Here is an 8,069-nt window from a genome sequence, read left to right as displayed (position 1 = left end):
AAACATGGGTAGAATGCTTGGAGTCCCAAAGCTTTTTAGAAAACCTCTGGAAAACATCAGAGATTCAGATTGTGTTAAACCAATGACAGAATCACTTATCCCCAAATTATTATTATGGCAGAAAATTAAGCATTATTTCTTAATGTTTGTCAGAGTTTTCTAAAAGCCAAAAACAATTCTATATGTTGAATAGCACATATATATGTACATGTATATTTTTTCATTACTTGTTTCATTCTTTGTTGTCCTAAAATATGATCAGATTGTTCCTATTTCTTCCTAAAACAAAACCAAACCCAAACTACACTGACAAAAATTGACATAAACATAAATTACTGGGAAAATAGAGTGAGTATTTCCAATTACTACCAAAAGTATTATTATTGTATGCCAATAGAATAAACATAGCTTCTTTTTAATTGACAGGTTAGAAATTATGCCATTCTTGATTTACAAAAAATATTTAGGTGTGTACCATTTCAAATATTGTACAGAAAATGAGGTTTTTATTAATATTTTGTGTCCCACTATTTCACATTTTCAATTTAAAATCCACATAAAATAGCAAAATAATTGTAGTTTCTTTTCTTTTGATTTGATATCTACATTAGTCTGGATCAAGCACCTGTACTGTTTGAGTACATTAAATTTCCAAAGAAAGATAAACTTCAAGCAAATATTTTCATTTCTATAATTTCACATAACTGGTTTCATCATTTTTGTTGCTTTATAAATATTTGAATCATAGATCGACACAGTCAGAAGTCTCCTTCCTTGAATGTTGACATTTCCTCACAATTTTGACTGTGGAAATAATGATGAGTGAATTAATTTAACAAGGGCAGTAAGTATTCAAACACAATGCAAAATTTTATAAAAGAAGATCTGCTAAGCAAAGTATTAAAACACACCCATATGTACACATAATTAACTGATCAGAGAAGACTTAGAGGAGAACAAGTTTGGATCATTTTCTTTTCCAAAACTTACAAATTAATGTGCCTTTTAGAAATGTTCCCATTTCAATACACTGAATTTTCCCAAGGATTTATGTAAGGCTCTTTATTCTATTAACATAAGCAAGTGGTGATGTACCCATAATGTATGTTTCCCTCTGGGGACCACTTTCTGTGATGGTCAGTTTTAAAGTCAACCCAGTTTTGAATGGCAGGATGGTGACTAAAAAAAGACCACTGATTTGGATATATGTCCCTCAAGCACCTGTGAGAGTTGTCTTAAAACACTATTAGGGGAGGAAAACAACCTATCTCATGACAAGAGCCATATATGGTTAAAAACATTAAAATACATGTCCATATGAATTACTTGTAATATAGCTTAACATTATCATAGAGGTTTCAACCTTAGGTCTATGAGTTGCCAAGTAGTGCTTCTTTTGATACTTTATGAAAAGTTTTTAGTTCAATTGTCCTTATACATCTACACTCTTCAGTGTTTCTTAAATCTGCAAATTTGTGTTCTTGTTTCTTTAATATCATGTATGTACTCTCAGTTTCTTCACAACTATAGAGCCATTCCAGAGTAAAAAAGCAGATTTGATACCTATTTTTCTATTACATAATATGCTTCAATTAGATTTCTATTGCAATCTAATATTTGTTTCCACTGGCACCAAAGCAACCTGGATAAATGTAGCTGTGTTGAAAATGCTGTGATTCTCAAAGTGAAATATTCTTTAATAAAGCCTACTGGAATAAGAAAAAGCCAGTGAGTCCCAAACCCAGAATTGCTATCTTCCCTTGAGTGTTAGCACCAGAATTACCAGATTCTTATTAATCTTTGAATAAGAGGCAGCGGTGAGCCTTAAGTGGTATACCTACTTTCCATATATAAAACAGAACATAATGGCGAGATGGCACATCTCCAGAAGAAGAATGGAATTGAGGAGGTAATATGCTTAATGCTTTCACACCCTGAGAAATACCTCCTGCCCCACCCCACACCGTCCCCTCAGAAACAGCTCCTTCCTCATGAAATCAGTCTCCTCATCTTGTCTCTGTTTTATAAACATTACTCCTATGTTCTAGTTTGCTAATGCTGCTGAAATGCAAAACACCAGAAATGGATTGGCTTTCATAAAGGGGGTTTATTTGGTTACACAGTTACAGTCTTAAGGCCATAAAGTGTCCAAGGTAACACATCAGCAATCAGGTACCTTCACTGGAGGATGGCCAATGGTGTCTGGAAAACCTCTGTTAGCTGGGAAGGCACGTGGCTGGCATCTGTTCCAGGTTCTGGTTTCAAAATGGCTTTCTCCCAGGATGTTCCTCTCTAGGATTCAGCTTCTCTCCAAAATGTTACTCTTAGTTGCTCTTGGGGCGTTTGTCCTCTTTTAGCTTCTCTGGAGCAAAAGTCTGCTTTCAAAGGTCATCTCCAAAACGTCTCTGTAAGCTGAAGCTCCTCTCTCAGTTCCAGTGCATTCTTCAAAGTGTCCCTCTTGGCTGTGTCAAGCTTGCTTCTTCTGTCTGAGTTTATATAGTGCTCCAGCAATCAAGGCCCATGCTGAATGGGCAGGGCTACGCCTCCATGGAAATTATCTCATCAGAGTTATCACCTACAGTTGGGTGGGTCACATCCTCATGGAAACACTCAAAGGATTCCAATCTAATCAGCACCAAAACATCTGCCCCACAAGACTGCATCAAAGAATATGGCTTTTTCTGGGGGACATAATACATTCAGACTGGTACATCTTAGTTCTACCTTTTGGCTGTAACTGAAGATGCATTTCAAGAGAGCACTTATTTGGATTTGCTCTCTTTTTTAGTCTCCAGGCCAGTATGCATTAGAATCATCTGGAAAGCTTGTTAAAACACAGATTGCTGGGTCTCATCCCCAGAGCTTCTGATTTTGCAGGTCTGGGGTGGTGGTGCTCAAGAATTTACATTTGTAACAAGTTCTTACTGTATGTTCAGTTCTGCTGATCCCAAGACAATCCTTGGAGAACCACCTCTCCACACCCCCTAGTACCCTATCACCTCTGTGGTTTTACTAGGTGCTTTGGTGAATGAATTATTTTAAATCATGCTCTAAAACAACAATTCAAGCATAGAAATACCTTTTCATCAAAATGTCTATTAATGAAATATTGATTTTAAAAGTTCTCCCCATTTTCAAAAGCATGAATCACAAATTCAGAAATATGACAACTCTCCTAAATTTTAGGATGAATTTCCACTTTTTTAGCCTACCTTCTGGTGGTCAGTTGAATTCTGTATTCCAAGGAAAGATACATACTTAATCTTAACCTACGTTCCTGTGGATGTGAACTCATTTGTAAATAATACCCTTTAAGATGTATTAACAGTTATGGTGTAGACTTGTTTGTGAATAGGATGCATCTTCAAAGATCCTATTTAGGTGTGGTTAAAGTGAACTCGGTGATCTTAGTACAAGAGGAAATTCAGAGGAAGTTAGAGAAAGACACTGGAAGAGATCAAGGACACTGCCATAGGACGGGAGGCAGAGTGCAAGCCAAGGAAGCCCAGTCATGGCAGCGAGCCAGCACTAAAATGCTTCAGACTCTGAGAGAAAGCATGGCCTTGGTGGCGCTTGATGTGGGCCTCCTGGCCTCTGAAATCGTGAGTCAATAAATTCTTGTTGTTTAAGCCAACCCAGGGTGTGCAGCTGGACACAGCAGTGGTAGCAAACCAAGACACTTCTTTCAGGAGTAATGCTCTCAAGAAGCCTAACCAGAGCCACCAGGTACTAAAATAGAAAATATAAAAAGAATTCTATTATGTTTTCTTGTATTCATTTGAGATTCACCAGAGATGTGTGCCAAGTATTTGTCTGGGGGCTTTTTCTTGCCTCCATGTTCTTTACATGTTCTCTGTGGTGATGGCTTTTGAGATGAAATAGGAGCATGAAGATAATTCACCACAAGAACTAGAACTATCACTTTATTCAAAACCTTGAAGAAATAAATACAATAAATCAGGGGTTTTTGTCCTTTCTGAGTATTAAATACAGATCTACTGTATGCATATGAAATTTTTGATTAAAATGCCTTTCACCAGTCTGTCTTTTTAATTAAATAAAACCTGTTTGGTATTAATCAAGGCATAAAGAATTTATACTCCAAATCCAGATTAATTAAAAGCCTGGGAGCTTGAAGAACAGACTGTGTGTAAAGAAAAAAATAAATCAATCCAAGCATAATATTTATGAATATGGACTGTTTGTTAACAAAATATAAATAATTTAGATTAAGTTATGTCAGTTATATGATAGAATTATTTTATATTATAGAATTTCAATGTAAAGTTGAACCCACATTTTGATTTAAGGTTTCTATTTTTAACATTTATCATTAATTACACAGTGATGATAGCTTTTAGTGGTTAATTCCATCACAAATTCTGAAGCTTTTAACTACCTACTCCAGTGCATCAGGAAAATGAATCCAACATGAAAACTTCTCTTTCTTGCAAAGTTTGATTTAGTCTTTAAAATTAACATCTTCATATGCAGAATATAGCTTTAGTATGTTATCAAGAGTCACTTTGATCCGGTCGATGTATCATGATTTTAAACTTGATATGTTTTACTCTTAATCCTGTAGACCTAATTAAAAAAATTATTAGTCCTTAGCTACTTTTTAAATGATCCTATGATTGGAATATGTGATCACTTTTAGAACTAAAAAAAATGAATTATGAATGATAATTCACCTATAGAAATTAAGAATTCTTAAGGCACTTATGTGTATAACATCACATCTGATTCTCATTAAAGCTCTATGAATGAATAAGGCCAAATCTTGAACTCAGGTATTCTGACTATAAATTTAAAATTTATTCCATTATGACATAAACCATATATACTATCTTCTATAGCAGAAGAAACATGATTTTATTCCAATTGCTGATCTCAATTAGAATGGAATAAGACTCATAACTATTTGAAATGCTGTATGTACTTAGCAAAAATTCTGGCTGAGAATAGGTTCTCAAAGATAGACCCTTGTCCTCATCTTCTCCATTTCCTCCCTCTCCTCCTCCTCCTTCTTCTCTTTCTCATTCTCTGACCCCTTTTCCATATTTTTTCTATTCACTATTTTTCTGGCATATTTCAACAGAATAAGAAGAATATAAACCTGCTATATAAAATGGAAATGAGTACTTGATAAACTGGAGGAAAGGATGAATTATTCAGAAAAGACTATGGGTATTCATTTGGGCAAGAATGGGAAATCCTTAGCAATTGCAATTTTCAAAAATAAATTTTGGGAACAGTACTGGAAACCATAAATGTAGTAAAGAAAAATGTAAAATAACATTTTATAATATTGTGTCAGGGAAGGCCTTTCGACGCTAGTGAAAACCCAGCATCATAAAGCAAATGACTTAGAGATTTGACCTTATCCAGTAAACACAAATCTCTTGCACACACACATTCATACAACAAAATTTTGTATTAAAAAATTGACAAGAAGTGCTGGGAAGAGATTCTGACCCATGCTAAGGTTCTAAGTATCATCATTGCTATCATTTTATTATTATTCAAACTTAGGTGAAATTTAAAGTGAATTATTTGAAGGTATTTATAACATCCAAGTAAAATTAATACTTGCACTAGTTTTTAAGTTATATTACATATCAGTTTAGTTTAAATAGTCTGAGAGATTTTTCAAAATTATATTCGAAGCATAATTACACTGGCATATATCACTGATTGATCATATTTCATATATGGCTTTAAATGTATGCATAGTTAACATGAATATTAATGTACCTATATATTTAAATGTGTATAAGGTAAAGCCCTATCCATTAGATATTGATGTACTTAAGAATCTCAATTTTAAAAGTTTTAAATTGTTATTTATGTTTAATTTTACTCCAATAAAATATATGGAGCAGAAAACATTTTTGTTGCTACAACAAAATTTACTAGTATTATGTTATTTGAAAAAAATATATAATTTTGTTTTTCAATCCTAATTATCCAATTATTTATACTTTAAAAAATAATAGATTTGACAGTACATGATTCTCTGTGTTCAAAAATAATATAAATATTAATAACTGCATGTTCAGATTTCAGCAAAAGCAATAAATGAAAATTCGAAGAGGTATGATAATTCACTTTGCAAAGTCATCACCAAAATGTTGAAATTGTCTTTCTCCCAAGAGTAATGGGGAACCCTGGGAATGCACCTTTTCAATTTATCCCTTGTTTAATTATAAGTGCTCAAAATAATTGGCATGAGGTTTGCAGCACTCAAAAATGAAAGGTGCATTTTTAGCAAAAATAAATATTTCTGTGCCTTTTTGTTTGTTGGTATATGAAAAGTATGTTTCTTTCATTCAGATTAATTCTGTAGGGGGTATTTTTGGTCTTATATCAGTTTATTCATTCCTAATTCTGTTCAAATAAAATTTACTGAGCAGGTACTAATTTTCAGGTTTTCCTTTAGATACTCAGATTATAGTGATGAGAAAAGACAAATTTCCTGCCTTCTTGAAGTTTAGCTTCTAGTGGGAAAGACACCAACCTCCTGAAAACAAAACAAAACAGAAGTATTTTTCTGTGTGAGATAAAAAGGTGAGGAAGAAAGGAAGGAGAATAGAGATGGTGAAGAGAGTGAGAAAGCTGCTATTTCAGATGAGATAATCAGAGAAAGCTTCCAAGAGGGGTGTCCTTCAAAATTAGGTAATCAGGTAAATACAACAATATTTGGTTTCTTAGTCCCAGTACATTTAACTTTCCTGATTTTTCCCATGAACACTCTGAATTGATAACTTTTTTCATATTTTTTACTCCCTAAATTCTGTTTCCTCTTCACTTTCCCCCAAAAATACAGAATAAAAAAAAAAACAAAAAAACAAAAAAACGAATTTGGTAGGTTAACTCTATAGTCACCATAAGCTAGCATTAACATTTTGCATTTATAAAGACTTTGGGGACAAAATAGGCCTCTTGTTTAACACTGAATAAAAACTATGCAATTGGCCTCCAGACTTCTCAGGGGACGGCAGCCACCTAACCCGGGCCTGGGGCTGCGGGCTCCGGAGACGTCCATGGACTCCGTGTCCAACCGGCACTTTGCAGGTGGCTGCAAAAAAAGTGGCGGAGGCTCCGGAGAACGCGGCCGGGGAGGCAGAAGCCAGAGAGGCAGAGGAGTTGTAGCTCTTGCAGGCATCTGTAAAGGGGTTCGACATGCACATGGGGTTTGACTTCCTGTCCAAGACTGCCCGCGCGCGGGTGGGGTTCACCATCACCCCCCCCCCCCCCCCCCGCCAGTGGACATCTTTGCGCATCAGTGTAAGCTGCACTTGGAGGACTCCCAGAGCCTGAAGGAGGGCGAGGCATTGGAGTTCACCTTTAAGAAGTCTGCCGAGGGCCTGGAATCTATCCTTGTGACTGGACCTGGTGGGGTGCTCTGTATTGGGAGTGAGATGTGGCCAAAGGGGAAGAACATGCAGAAATGCAGATGGAAAGGAGACAGGTGCTACTACTGTGCAGGTCTAGACCACCATGCGAAGGAATGCAGGCTGCCACCTCAGCCCAAGAAGTGCCACTTCTGCCAGAGCATCAGCCATATGGTGGCCTCATGTCTGCTGAAAGCTCAGCAGGCTCCGAGCTAGCAGGGAAAGCTCTCCTGCTTTCCAGAGGAAGATGTCCACAACCCTGCCCTGCTCCCAGAGGCCCAGAATTGAGTCACAGCATGTGGGGGCAACTTCTTTTGGGATCAGGAAGCTCCAAGGAGCAGACCTCAAACGTCAGAGTGGAGAAAGGGGGGTAGGGTGGGTAAGGGGCAGCAGGCATTGCCCTGTATCTCAGATCCGGGTCCACAGCATCACCCCCTCTTCCATCTTGGTGGGGGAAGGGGTGAGACAAAGGAACTCCAGCTATGCTCTATCCAAATGTGAGTAAGGACTTTCAGGAGAAATACCCTCAGAGCCTGCATGAAACACACCTAGAATCTCCAGTTTTTTAACAGTGGCCTGGATAGGGAAGTTGTTTTCCTCTGAAAGTAGGATTTATAAAAATATTTCTCATGCCAGAATGAAAAGATTAAATATGAGAGCAGATTGATGGAC

General features: G+C 36.5%; 1 pseudogene; it reads left to right on the top strand.

The window, feature by feature from the left end:
• The first annotated feature begins 7,046 nt into the window (after positions 1–7,046).
• LOC119534174 lies at positions 7,047–7,685 on the top strand (annotated as a pseudogene).
• The last annotated feature ends 384 nt before the right edge of the window (positions 7,686–8,069 follow it).

This window comes from Choloepus didactylus, chromosome 5, assembly GCF_015220235.1.
Source record: "Choloepus didactylus isolate mChoDid1 chromosome 5, mChoDid1.pri, whole genome shotgun sequence".
In the NCBI taxonomy this organism is placed as follows: domain Eukaryota; kingdom Metazoa; phylum Chordata; class Mammalia; order Pilosa; family Megalonychidae; genus Choloepus; species Choloepus didactylus.
This window is presented reverse-complemented; position numbering and strand designations above follow the sequence as displayed.